This window comes from Magallana gigas, chromosome 10 (assembly GCF_963853765.1).
Source record: "Magallana gigas chromosome 10, xbMagGiga1.1, whole genome shotgun sequence".
Classification (NCBI taxonomy): domain Eukaryota; kingdom Metazoa; phylum Mollusca; class Bivalvia; order Ostreida; family Ostreidae; genus Magallana; species Magallana gigas.
In genome coordinates, this window is record NC_088862.1 from 23197034 (window position 1) to 23212469 (window position 15436).

General features: G+C 32.8%; 2 long non-coding RNA genes across 2 annotated transcripts in view; both read right to left on the reverse strand.

Annotated features, from left to right (window-relative positions):
- The window catches only part of LOC136272158 (uncharacterized), a 61654-nt gene that overhangs the window by 45790 nt on the left and 428 nt on the right, over positions 1–15436 (reverse strand). The window lies entirely within an intron of this gene.
- LOC136272159 (uncharacterized) lies at positions 10572–13802 on the reverse strand. Its single transcript, XR_010710107.1, has 4 exons — positions 13512–13802; positions 11581–11714; positions 10876–10951; positions 10572–10637 (listed from the first exon to the last, which is right to left on the reverse strand). It is a non-coding gene; the product is annotated as an uncharacterized lncRNA (long non-coding RNA).

Consider the following 15436-nt stretch of genomic DNA (forward strand, 5'->3'; position numbering starts at 1 on the left):
ACTAATTTTTTTTTTTACTTGATTAAACTACTAGTATCTGAACAACGGAGTACACGTGCCTAATTGCTCTTGAGTATTCTATGGATTTAAAAAAAAAGGCGATTATTTATATGTAAACGTTACACACCTAGATAAATAATGTAAATAAAAGTCCCGTAAACAAGATATCGTTTTATCATGGATAAAAAAATTCCATGCAGGTTCATAGATTAAAAATAAACCATGACTTCCGACATTTATATTTTGCCAGCTTTCTGAAGGCTGTATAAGCATATTCAAATTAAGGGGATTCTTATAAAAATTAGCAACTGAAATGGAGGTGGAATCCGATTTTTGAAAACAAAATGAAAATGCAGTAAGAGCTCTGGAGAACATACAAATACAAGACAAAATGATGTTTTAAGATGTTCATAATTTTATCTTCTGTTATAAGATATAAAATGCCAAAAAAAAAATATTCATTGATAAAATTATCAAAAAGAAATCAAATCAAATCAAACAATTCTTGAAATTTATAAAATGATCATTTTTCATTGTTTTCATTACTGTTTGAAATCGGAGTGTCTCTTATTCAAGAATGACCATGCATATAAGCCAAAAGATGTGAAATGTGTTAATGATTGTTAAGATTACATGGCTCAGATAATGCTTCTTTATATAGGAAGTTGACATTGTTGACATTCCAAAATTCTCTAAAACAGTGGTTTAGCCTGGACAAAATTGCACAAACAGACAGATTGAATGAAAGATTTATTCAAAAATTCTCAAAATTTTTTCATTTATAAATTCAGAACACAGAGCTATGCATATAATAGTATTTTTGTCAAACTATGTAATTTATGAAATAATTACCTAGATTAAGGTCTATGTACAGTGCATGTGTTCCATGATACTTACATTTATATTCAATTTTTCAGCATTGTCTACAAAAAATAAAAACTCGGCAAAATGAAACTTCAACTGTAAAGATGAATGCAGGTATATGCAACCTGAGATGGTATAAATATTGATTTCAATTCTAACTGAGTTTCCATAAATATTTTCATAAATCTGGTTCTCGCGCTATATAAAATAATTTTTCTAAAAATAGGTATGTATGAATCGGCTGAATTCCTATCACTATTTAGAGTTTAAGTACATGTACAAAAAAATTGGCGTGCTTGTAAAACATATAACACAATGTACATGGAAGATATAAATACATATTTTAAAAGTTACCTACATTAAACGGATAATAGTAGCACACGATATTGACCATTTCTTATATTTTATTCTTGTATTAACAGGAGAGTCTATTGTTTTTGTTGTCTTTTAAAAAATTAAATGTTTTCCCTAGTGGTTCATGAATGGACGGAAGATTACATCATAACCTGGAAAATATCCTTCCGCATAGCATAAAACATGTACTAATGTGCATAGTTGTATTCGAAAAGCATGTAACAGTTGAAGTATACCACATTTACTGCTGATTATAACTTTTAAACGTAATGTTTAATATATTGTACAAATGAATACGTATGAATACGTATTAATCACAATATCAATCAAACATTACACGGAAATGATGTAAAGTTTCGACCCTCTATAGCCATTTCGTATTGCTCAAACTTCACCAACAGAGTGTCTCTTCGTAATAGCTGTAGATCTGTAGCTCTCTGGTTGAAAAATAATCGGATAAACAAACTGATTTGTCTATCCGAATTTTTTCAACCAAAGAGCTACATGTAGTATACAGATCTGCACCTTTCCTTCGTAACAAATGTACAATGCCCTTGAACCAAAGTCATATCACATCGCTGAGTAAATCTTAGTCAGGAGCATATTTTTTCACAACTTTGCTTAAACAGTCAAAGAATTCTCACATCACCTAAAGGATTCGAAGTTTCTATAGCCAGAGGTCAAGGTCACTTGGTCAGAGGTCAAGGTCGTATGAATTCTCCATGCAAAATCCTTGTCCAAGAATATTTTCTCTTCCTTTTGTGCGACTCATTCTTCATCTACAGTGTTAACATGAAGAGTGCAGTGACCTCGAGTTGTTTCTAATGCCAAGGTCGAAACAACACTTTTTCTCTTTTCCTTTGTCCGTATTTGGTCATACATGTACCCATCCCTCCCCCGGTCAAAATGAGCTTAAATGAAGGATGTGCAAAACTCATGGACTTTGTTCTAGAGTGGTAGTCATGGAATGGCATGATAGCAATCCTTGCCCCAAACCAAACTATCTCCCCCTTTTACACTATCTGACTCGCACTTAACCTTTTGAGGTGTTCACCCCCCTGTTTAGTTACACCTCCATCTCGACATCATCAAATCATCTATCTTGTTTTAATTTGCCCCCCCCCCCCCCTTAGTTATAGGTTGTTTGTTGCCCTTATTTTTCACGTTATACATGCAGAATACAGAGATATGTAACAGTTCTGTTTTCTTACAGATTTCAAATCGGTTGTAAAAAAACCCAAAACACCAGTATCATTTGTAAGTTGAATTTAGTAAGGCACACTTGGCTGGTTACCAGCCCTCGCTTCCCCAGTCATACACCACCAGTTTTATCTTTATATATAATACACATATGTATATACCACATTATGAAAAAAAAAAGAATTACAGAAAATCTTTACAGACTTGCAATTCTGACAAGTTTATACAAGTGTGCACATATTTATTGCATTTTATCCTTTTTTGATGTGCACCAGAATTGATACATACATAAACATCTAAATGACCCCTCCCCCTTTTTTGCCATTGAAAAATAAAATAAATAGATGGTTTTACATTTATATAATACAGTCAATGCATTTTTTTTTTCAATTCTGACAATTATATTGATGCACCTGATTAGATACATGTATATACTTGAAATATATGGTATATACCATAAAAGACAATATAAAAGAAAACAAGCAGATTAAATTATACATTTTCAGTTAATAATGTATTCTTTTATGAAACATCAACAAGACTTGAGAGCTAAAAATATCAAATATTCTAGTCTTAATTTATATACTGAAAGTAAAGAATACTGAAACATCATTATGTAGATATAGACAATTACTTTAAAAAAAATTAGAAAGAGAAAAAAAGAATACAGTTTTAATCAATGCTTATTCAAAAATCAACATGTAAATTTGAAGGATAATACATGAGATTAAATTGACCTATAGATCACACAGGTTTAGTTTTCAGTCATTCTATAAGACTTGAAATGAAGAATACATAATGCAAACTGATTATCAAATTGTTAAGTAACAATTATAATAAATGAATGTATCATGGATTGTGCTTCAGAATAGAGAGAAATTTAAAAAACAAAAAGATCTTCTCATGCATGCACACATACTACCAGTTTATACATATTTAAAACAAAAATCAGAATGCCATAATGATTTTAACTGCTCTACTATTTCTAAAAAAACAAACGTGAAGATTCATTCATATTAATTTCACACATGCTGATCAGAATGATCTTGCTTAACAGCTTGAGGATATTGTCTTTTTTAAAGCAATGTCATAAGTTCCAAATTCATTAAGTAGGGCTAGATGGTCGTTGCCATTTTTAGACTATAATAATCTCCTTGAAACAAAGAGCTCTATACAGAGAATTAGGCAAAATATTAACATTTTAGAGCTAAAAGATTTGAATTTTTGTTTCACTAAATCATAGTTATAAGTCAAAAATATTATAATACAGGTAATTGTTTCAGAAATATCTGATAGATAATTTGTTGTTTCACTAGATACAATGTAATGACTATTAGCCAAAAATATCATATTACCATAAACTTTTTTTGGAACAGATCTAATGGATAACTTGTTAACCGCCCACCCTCCTTAAGTAGGATTGTTGTAAACAAAACAAAAAGGTGTTTGATAGATAAACGTATGTAAATGTGCTTCAAAATTGATTACATGTATTCCAATTAACTTGTATTTGCAGATCAACCACATGTGTAAAGCAAACAGAACAAATTCTAAACCAAACCAAGCAGACTGAAGAAAACAGGTGACAGATAATTTAGGTATCCAGTTATGATTTTTCAACATTACCTATGTTGGCTCTTGCTCTCCTTTCAACAGAGACAGAGAGAAAAAGGGAAGAGAGAAGGACAGAGAGAGAGAGAGAGAGAGAGAGAGAGAGAGAGAGAGAGAGAGAGAGAGAGAGAGAGAGAGAGAGGGAGGGGGAGGGGGGTTATATAATCTGGTCAGTCATATCTGGTCAGAATACACATACAGGACACAGCCTCTAGTACATGTAACATGTGCAAATTAATACATATATTCTAAAACAAAAAACAAGAAATAACCAATTAAGTTAATTATCTCAAATAGTCGCCCACTTCTACAGAATCACATATATAACACAATGGGTATTGGATTTCATTGGTACTGATTAAAGAAGTATGTAATACTAATTCTTACATATATATACATTAAAATATACAAAACCAAACACGTTCCACATTATTCAATAGCATATAACAACATCAAAGTAAATATATACTCTTCATTATACACAAAGTAAAAAACAAACATGGAATGTATGGTATAAAGGAGACTTTTCTTTCTATACTTAAGGCTTTAAGCAGACACACAGTTTGACCTTAGGTCGATGGCATGTCCATAATATATATGCATATTTTTTTGCAAATAAAGGCTGGATAAAGGGATGTTTAAAGCTTGGACCCCTAAAATTTTACAACAAAACTGTCCAAGACCTTTAGCTGGGTCTATGCAGTAAGAAATGCATGCTATCTGCTAAAAGTTTGACAATCTGGATTTCTCCTTCATGTATTCATAGAGGCTTGTCAAAAAGAATTAAAAGTCAATAAAATATTAGTCAATTTGACTTCATATTCAAAACCAAGCTAAATGCCAAATATATACATACACTTGAAAAATCTCACAAATGAAGATCAAATATTGTGTGTTTAACTGGAATTTTCAGGAGAAAAAGGGGTATTTTTGCTTATAAAAAGGTCAATAGCCAAAGAGAAATTATAAACTTATTCTTATATAAAATTTGAGTCATTAGTTTAAGATTGGAAAAAATAACAAAATATAAATGTACCTACTTTTTGGATCCTAACATGTCTGCATTAAAAACCAGTTATACATTGTACAATACTTCGGGATAAGGCTATGTTAGTGTATTGTGTCAATTCAGATACCGGTATACAGAAAAGATACTGAAGCTATTTGAAGAAATATTCTTTTAAGAAAAAAAAAGTGATAAATAAATACACATGCATGAACAATCTTTAACAAGAAAAACAACGCTTTGAATATTTTGCTAAAATATTTTGTAGCCGACAATTAAAACACAGATATATAATTTAAGATAGTTTTAACAAACAAGCATATCCTTTAATCAACTTTAAGTCAACTTTTTGTGTACTTTGTGATTCTCTGAGCAAAATCAACAACAATGGGGCAGGAATGTCTGGCAAAAAATCACAGACTTCTCTGTATGACAAATATAATTATCGCAAAATGTGAACAATATAATTCTTAACTAACTAGCACCAATAAGATCTTGAAAGCTTGACCACAACTTTGAAAAATTAAATGATTATTGCAATAAAACTCTGGCAGGTACCTAATACATTAGTTTGTATGATAAAGCATTGAAACATGATTAATAACCCAAAACGAAAATAACTGATTATAACAGAGACTTTATTTCATCTCAAGATTTTTGAATACCTATGAAAAAATTCATTTGCTTTATCATCTGAGCAAATTAATTTTTAATTCAATATTTTGAATTAAAATTAAAGTACTTTCTAGATTCCAAAAATCTAAAGCTATAAGTACATTATGTTTAAAGTACTGTCAAGTTAGCATATTTCCTTCTTTGAATGACTGACTTCTTTAAGATATATGAATACATCTTCATCAGCCATCAATTTCAATGAAATCTGCAAACTGACACAAGTTGATATAAACATGATTTTTTTTCTCTAATGACAATGTATTTCCTCTTCTATCCCTCCTGCAGTTTAATGGCATACAGTAAAAAATCACAGATCTAGCAAAGTGCTTACGACTAAGAAACCATCGTCACATCAACATAGAAAAATACTGTTTGCATAGAAAAATATTCCTCTTTCTTTTTTTTTTCAAATATACAATCAAGTTTATCACACATGTTGTTTAAGCAGTATGATGTTAAACTGTTATCCCAAATATTGGGGTTTGGCAGTTGAACATTTTTTTTTGGTGGGTGAATATTTCTCTCTCCAAAGGGAGAGAACCCTTCACACCACAGCAGCAGTAGTTGTCTGCCCCTTAGTTGTTCCTGATTATCCCACTAGGTGACTTCCTCTTCCAGGTCCAGATCTGTCTGTCTATCCCTGTGCATGTCTTCATGGTCAGCTTCTGACCGTCCACGCTGGTCTCCATGCACTTCTGTGTGTTGGCATGGTAAATGGAGTTGTCCTGTTCATGAAAGTTACAATGTATGAAAAGGAATGTACAGGTATGCATGTACTATTCACCCCACTTTAATTGATGGAGCCAATATTGCTAACCAACTTTTATCGTGTACAAGAAAAAATTTATAAAAGTTGATAAAATATCTTCCGTAAACCAGTCTTTTCAATATGAGTCATTCTAAATCATTTAATCCCTAGAAAAGTGTTAATAAAAGTCGGCGTAAATAAAAGCTGAATAACGGTGATTTTTTTTATATGTCACCCTAAACCATTTATTTTAAGTAAATCGTGGATTAAAGTTGTCGCAAACATAAAGTCAATGCAAATTACTGTGGAAACAATAGATTTCATGATAGCTCAATTTTCGTTTATTCGTGGGTACCTCTCATCCATGAATTAACATCCTCCATAAATTAATAAATTGGGATAAATTTGCAGGTTTAGGAGAATACACGAATAAAGTCCCCACAAACCTTTAAAATTTCAGCAATCCATGAAAAATGGCCCCAACGAACTTTAATGATTCCACAGTAATTAAATTATGATAATTTTTTTCTTTACTTGACCTTGACCTACCTCTCTGTATTGCCACTCCTGGTTTCCTTTCTGGCCGTGGCACGGATAAACAATGACGCTCTCTCCTCCGGAATAATCCAGGCATCCATCGTCCCGACGGATTTCTCCGTTCTTACTCAACATCCAATACTACAATTATACAATAAAACCATCAATTCCTGTCGGATTTAAAAAGCCATTTAAGAAATAAACAACGTTATTTAGTGAACATGGCGTTATGAATAGCAATTGCTCTGTTGGCATATTCCATGATGCGCGCTAGCGTATCATGGAAAATATGCCAGCAGAGCAGTTGCTATTCATAACGCTATGTTCACTAAATAATCGTTGTTTATTACTTATATTTGCATTTTACCACTCGCAAATACCCTGTATTAGCCTAGACCTTGACATTTAGCTATTACATCAAAAGTAAACATTCAGACTGTAATGTATCTTTTTAATTTAAAATGTTATCAAAAACATGTTTTAATATTGCATGTAAATACGTTAATTTTAATGGAGTTGGAGAAAAACACATGATCATGATGTATCGTATAGTGGTTTAAATCTATAAAGTCATGGAAAAGTATATATACCGTTACACCTTTATGACGTCATAGTATACTGACAGAGCAATTGCGATTATAGAGAAATAATTGCAGCTCCTCCGTATGGGCTTACAGTGGGAAAGAACAATGGAAATGCAAATATAGAATCTTGCACTCCAGACTTTAAATACTATACTGTACTTAATATATATAAATCTTCATTGAATTAGTGTATACCCTTCAACCATAACATTATAGGTAAATCTCAAACATATCATGAAATTTGATTTTAAAAAAAAGACAGTTTAAGTACTTCTAAGGACAATTTATTTTTACAAAACCAATTTCAATAAATAGTAGATAATTTGTAACTTTAATGTTTATAATCATATTCATAATTTAAAATAATTTTAGGGGAGAACATTTATAGGCAATGTACCTGCTGTTCAATCCAATTCATTGTATTCATTTATACTTGAATAAAATACTTATCAAATTAAATCAATTGATAAATCAATCAATACTGTGAATTTGACCACACCCACCTGGTTGCCCCCCTGGTTGTGACAAGGCCACATGTTGACCGGTTTGTGGTAGTTGTGGTTATCCACCGCACTGTCGATACACATCGGCTTGGCCTTGCTGCGGATCTGTAACCAATGCATAACTTAACGTTATAATTTATGCAAACTTTGAAATTGCCAATTTTCTAATATATTTCTAAAAATGTATGTAAATTTACTTGTGTGTATGCATGTGTATAAAATTTATAAAAACTGAATTTATTAATGTCAACATTAGTATTAGTATGGAACAAAAACAATAAATTAAATTTAAAAAAAAATTTGAATTTTTTTTTTTTTTAATATATTAGACTTCAATGGCAGTGGGTACATGTGTTGAACAAGATAAATATATATAATTTGTTATGCAGTATTATCATAGTATTGCTCACATTTTAAATAACCTGATTATCATGTGACTTTTCATTTCGTGTAAAGAATGTGTCTTAACTGCTATATTTTATTTATAATTTTGTCATTTTTTTTTATTATGGTGATATTTTATAATTTTATGACATCATTTTTATAATAGTAAAAGGAGGAATTTTTTGAGAAAATTAACTTTACTGTTGTGGCTGACCTATACAACATTGAAATTCAATATAGCTGCAACATAAATTAAAGCAAGTCTATTTCTTAGGGCCATAAATATCAAATATGGCACAGGAGTAGCTCTTTGTTTACTTCATTCTTGTCTGTATTTAAAAAAAAAACGTGAAAACAATGAAAGATGAGACAAAAAAAATTATGATACTATTTTTCGTACCTCTCCAGAAGCAATGGCTTCCCCTGGAACAAACAGGTCTGGGTAGACATTTTTGACGAACCAGTCAAAGCTATGGCACTGCAAACGTTCCCGAAGCTTCTTTCTGTCGGTGACATCTCCGTAATCTCCCTATGGAAAACAATGTATTTATCTATTATTCATCTAAATTTATTTAATTAGATTATTGTTGACTTTATATTATACAAATTACATTTTCCAAATGAATATCCTCAATTTGTTATTCAAGAGTATGTCATTTTTCAAACTCTTAATCTAACGGTAGAAACAAAACATATATTATAAATCGAAGTGAAATAAAAATGTCTTAATCATAACAAATTAAACATTTTGAGAGTATTGCACAACCAAAACATGTAATCTACCAGCTGTCCCCATTTTTATTTCTGAATCAGTTCTTTAAACCATGTAGAAAAAATAGGCTGCAAACCAAGAGGGCCTGGCCAGACTAACTGACAGACAGACAGATAATTATTCTCCTTCAGTTTCACATTCAGGGAACAAAAAATCAAAAGAAGTTTTTGAAATTCCATACCAGATCATAGTTGAATCTTTCATAATAATAGTTCTTGTATTCGTCCATCCAAACTTCGGCCAATCAGATTGAGTTTTTCTTGACAACGTTGACACCAGTCCTCTACTTGTACGGACTTCTCTTTCTGAAGATGTGACCAACATGAGAGCATGGAATGATTTCTAAGGTACCACCACACATCCAGACCTTCAAAATGAAAATTAAAATCATACCAAACTGTCATGGTATCATAATAATTCATAGTAACCAGTTATAAAACAGTACCACAGAAAATGAGTTTTGAAAAAAGTTATGATTCATCAAACATGAATTTAAATTATATCACAAACTGTAAATGTTCTTTCAATATATCAGAATGGACAAGAAAAAGAAATTTGATGCCATGACCAGGATCCTACTTACTCTAAATGACAGTTCTAAGTTTTCTCCTCCCCAGATATCCATTCCAGGGTCGAAGGTTCTGAGTTCCGTAAAATATTCTCTACTGATGGAGAAAAGACCTCCGGCCATCGTGGGCGACCTGTGATATCATTAGTTTAAGAATAACATAGGATTGAAATATAAAAGGATGTTTCAAAGTTCAGTATATAAAATTTGCTTGTCATTTACTTTTATTCAGGTCTTTGTTGAAACATACATGAAAGTTAAAGATTCTAGACTTTTAAGTGTCTTAAATTCATTAAACAAAACAAAAATATTGAAAGACAAAAAGTTTTTACAACATAAAAATTCCCTAATATTTGATTATGTTTAAAAATCTTATAAACACACAATTTTTTTGTCAATACTTTTGTTGCATGTTTTGGAAAAGAAATTCTATACCTAGCAGAATAATGTCACTGTGATGATATTTTTCTAGCAAGCAGATGAAAAAGTACATGTATCGGAATTGATGATTCAAAATGCATGCACTTCTAATTTGGATTCTAATTAATACAATAAAACTAATTCAATCAACAATATCAATAATCTTTAAATCTAAAAAGATTATTGAAAAATTGAGTGATAAGTAAGTTGATTTAAACAGTTGCACTGTATGCACTGTATTTTAAGGTACATTATCCCTTTCCTCCATTAACTTAATTTCTTACCTGTCTGATGTACACAACAAAGAGGACTGAGACGATTGGTAGAAATACGGGTATACAGGCGTCAAATTCCACCGTTCGTGACAAGACAGCATCCCACATTGTTTAACTTTAACAAGGGAGACAACTCCTGAAATTAGAAAAAATGCAGTTTAAACAAAAGTTACATGTTTCTCTTAAGGTCTCACACAAGGAGTTAATTTTCCTATATGTTACTATAAAGCTTTAATTCAGTTAATTATTTAACTATACTCTCAGCATATAATTCATGATAGAGATATTATAGTTAAATGCTTCAAGAAAAATTTTACATCAGAAAAATAACGCCTTATGCGGTTTCTAAGAGAGATAATTGAGAGTAAACATACCTACCCCCAAGTACACAGGGGTTCCACATGTTGACCAACAGGCTCAGCACCATCCAGGAAGTTGCATCATGCGCATCTAAAAAAAATAGTTCCATTGAAATTTGTGTGACAATTCCACTAAAGTAATAATTCTCCTGGCCACTGGGTCTAAAATCAATACTATAGGCTAAAAAGGAAGAAAGAAAAGAAATTGTCTCTATATATATGGAACTACAATTGACTAAGTTCAGTTTGATTGGCTATTTCCTTGCGTAAGACCTTTAAGACAACTAAAAGTTCATGAAATTTAATGAAATATGCAGTAAATGTCTAGTAGGTATCTATTTCCAATATGCTAGTGTATAAAAATCTACTTTTGACGGGAAGGGATTAAAAAAGTAGGAGATAACTCTTCTTAACAGATTGCTGAAATCTGGAGTAAATTTCTGTTAAAATTCATCTACAATACATGTTTTCAAAACTAAATAAAATTTGATTAGTGAGATGTTGTGAAAAGAGCTTGGAATAAAATGAAACCTGAAATGTTAGAGTTTATGTGTATGTGCTTTAAAAAAAATTCAGCTCTAATTAATAGACATTAATTAGCTAGGAAAAAGGAAGTTGACTTGAACATTAGAATTAATCAGCAAAAAGTTGTTAATTTTAATTCTAAGACAAAGACAGAGACTGGAAAAAATAGTGCCAGAAGAGTCTTCAATAGTGTACCTTGGAACTTTGATAACGGTGGTCACTGATTAATGGCTAGTGATTAAGATAAGGGGTTCTTAAGCAATGGGGGGGTGATGAAGCTTTTCCATCAGTCATCAAAGATGGGGTTCCTCTTAGAAGACATGGCAGCTCTAAAATAAATAAACAGTATGAAAGTTTACAATACTTAAAAATTGGCACCACACACAACATCATATTCTTACAAAAAGTCTACAAGTGTACAGTTCAATATAAATCATGCCAAAGAAAGGACCAAAGTGGCTGCATCGACATCAGTACAAAAAAGAAACCATTCCTCACAACAAGGGCCAGAAAAGTACAGGGACCACCAGCCCAGTACAGTGTCTATGTCCTATAAGAAGGCTGAGTAAAGAAGAGTTTCAGCACGTCGTACAGCAGCAGAAGGATGGAATATTCAAAGTAAGCGATGCTTAGCGTAGAAGCAGTCAAATGAAGATTTTGCAACCCAGGCTGAGTGAAGTGCAGCCGGTAGACTCCTGCATGAATGCAGAGTCACCGAACCCCAATTCCAGACTTTACAAAGTACTCCATCAAGAAAAAACTGCTAAACTATGTGTGACGATTGTGACACGATATAAAATTGTATTTTGATATTGCACACGCATGTACTACTTTTGACATGTCCCCCTTATTTACCATTTGCATTTCACAGCGAGATGTCATAATTTGTACTATTATTACTCACTGCATCAGATGAACGTGATTATTTGCTTGTATTTCAATCTTCCAGGTCTTTTATTTTCGTTGGCAAACTCCACTTTAAATGTTTTCATGATTTTTCCAAGTATGTACTTTTCGTTTTTACATACCGCCATTAGTGTTATGGAATTTCAGTATATCACGCCCGATGCAAATCATAACTTTTGTGCACTAGGTTTTATTGCGATTTCTGTATTAAATTGTATTGTTGTATGAATTGCAATAATTTTACTTGTCATGTGTTGTGTAAATCACCTAATTTAATTGATGAATTATATTTTATACATTAGTCTATGTTATTGCCGGTGACTGCCGGTGATCCCTAGGGAAGCGCTTGGGTCACCGGGGGACTCCGTATGTGTATAAAAGGGGGAGATCACTCTATCCGGTGGACTTGGGGTTTACCAATTGAGGTTCAAGGGTGTTTTTTAACTACTTCGATTATTTTAGGTATAATTAGGGGATTTTTAATAATTTATTTTTTTAATACATTGTGGTATTACGGGTTAATCTTGTTTACACGATATCAATTTATATTTAGGGAGTTTGTATTGGATTAATTTCGATACAGATGACATAGTTCATTTTATTTACAGTTAGACGAAGGGTTAATCTCTGAAGTCTTACCGATTAAATAATTAGTAATCGTTAATAGTTCTTTGGAATTTTATTATTCTTAATAATTGAATTATCGATATTTTATAATGGAATAATTTATACATATATTCAGATTTATTGTTGAAAATAATTGGCAAAGTTTTGCGTTAACAGTTAAGTCAGATATAGTCTGGTAATTCTAGATTATTTCTCGATTTTTATAATATTTATTTGTACAATATTAGGGTCATTCTCGTTTAGTGCACCCCCCCCCCCCCCCCCTTTATTGAATTAATGTACACACGAAGGTTGTGCTGTATTATCACTGTTTGATTTTGGTAATCCCGATTGACAGTGAATTAATTATTTCTTAAATTTACGTAAACTTTAAATAAGTCTTATATTCAATTACCCTCGGTAATAACTTAAATACGAGTCCAAACACAGGTAATTCTTGTGTTTTAACGAAAGGGGCAATATTTACGAGAAATTCGTAATTTGGTAGAATTATATTCATGGGTTATTCTCGTGCAGGATTGCGTATATATACTTGTGCAATAGCAAGCACTCAGGTCCGTTACATTGGAACCATGCATTTTAAGAGCACTTACAGAAATTACAGGACTGTGACGGTTCACTGGACTGGAACCAGCATGGGGAGGAAAATAGAGGCCTGGCATGGATCCTTTCCATTCGATGTAAGAAGTGTCATTACACCAGTCACCGTGAAAAGCTGTATGAGGAAGTCAGTCGATCAGGAAGGGGACGGAGAGCCACACAGCTTTATGTTGCCATGGCTGTCATCTACTTGGGTACCAGCCTTACAACAGAGGGTATGAGTGGTATGCTTCTTGGCGCAAACATCAAACCAGCATCAGCCACCAACATTCATCAGACCTGCAACAAAGTATGCAAAATCATCACTGATGTGAACAAAAACAGCATGAAGAAAATAAGGCAGGGCATTCAAGAGCTTAACGAGAAATGTGGACTTGCCAATACACCTACATGTATAAGGGCCCGGTATAACAATGCCACCTTCAGCGCAATCGGGAAAACGCCATTTCAAGCTGCCACACAAGTGACATACACCTTAAGTGAAAATGTTACCAAGAAGAAGAATGTTATGGCAGTGTTTTGCGGCAATAAACTGTGCAAGAAAAGCACCCATCTTAGGGCCAAGGGAAAGGCAGTTACCTGCCCAGGACATGAAGACTGCACTGCAACCATTCCTCCAGAGACCACCATTGGACACAAAAAGAGATCGGCTGCGGAATGCATCAGTGAGCTGCAAAGTGATGACCGTTCACTTGTCATTTCCCATTTCACCAGTGATGGAGATAGTGCCGCTGCTTTCGATGCATCTAAAAAGCAAGGGCATATGATTGAAAACCTCAAAGACTTGCGCCACTTCTTTGGCTCTCAAAGAAAACAGACTGCTAAGGCTCTTTTCAGCAGCCACATGTTTCCTGGAAGAACAAAAGCTATGAGAGAATTCATGCAGAGAAGATTTGCCCTTGACCTCAAGCTTAGATGCAGGACCGAGTACGAAAACTGCTTCAAACACTTCTCCAGTGACTTACCTTTGATGAAATGAGCCATGTCAACTCTGTCCTTTCCATCACCAGCTGCTACCAAGGACAGGGCGGAAAGTCCTGCCAGCTTCATTCTTCTCCTGTCGCAGACTATAAAAAAAAGTGGAACTCTTCAGTGTTCCTCGTGATTTTGAATTAAGCATGACAGAAGAAGACATGCGGTTGTTAAAAGACTGTATAAATCTGACTTTGTGACATAATAATCTTGATAGAATTAAATATCACACCTGTACACAAAAATCTGAATCTGTGAATAGGGCATACTGTAAATGAGAAAATTTGGCGCATACGTATTTTAGCGCAAAAGCAAGTGCCATTACATTAGCGCAATTATATTTTAGCGCATGCATCTTTTTTAAAACAAAGAATACAAAAATGTTGTTGTTTGATAAACGATCACGCCCAAAATTTAGTTCTGTGTTCACTCAAGCACGTGAACACAACGACTTTTATTTCTTTCTCGCATGCACAGTAAACTGTTGTTGAGAACAATACACTTACTTTTGTGTAAATCGTTAGTAGATAGATAGGAAAACTTCATTTATTGGCGATTATGTGTAATTTTTGTTGGTAAACAAATTGAGTTATCGGACTTTGAATTTAACGTGTCGACTTGGATAACACTAGAAGAGTCCCGAAACTAAAAGTGAAATCGAATGCTACATCTACCATGAGTTTCGATCACCATGAGAACATCTTTTTCACAGTATTTTTACATTAAAAAAACACAAAAAATAGATATCGTCTTGTTATATCCACTAATCAGAAACCAAAGAAATTATGATCAATCATGTATTGTCAGCGTTAACGATCGCCACGCTTAATCACATTTTCACCTCGAGGCGCTAAATGGAAGTGGAATGGGGAGAAGCCCAATTTTCAAGGTGCTAGTGAGAGATATTAAAAAGAAATTAAAACTTAATTAATTAATCCATTTTTAC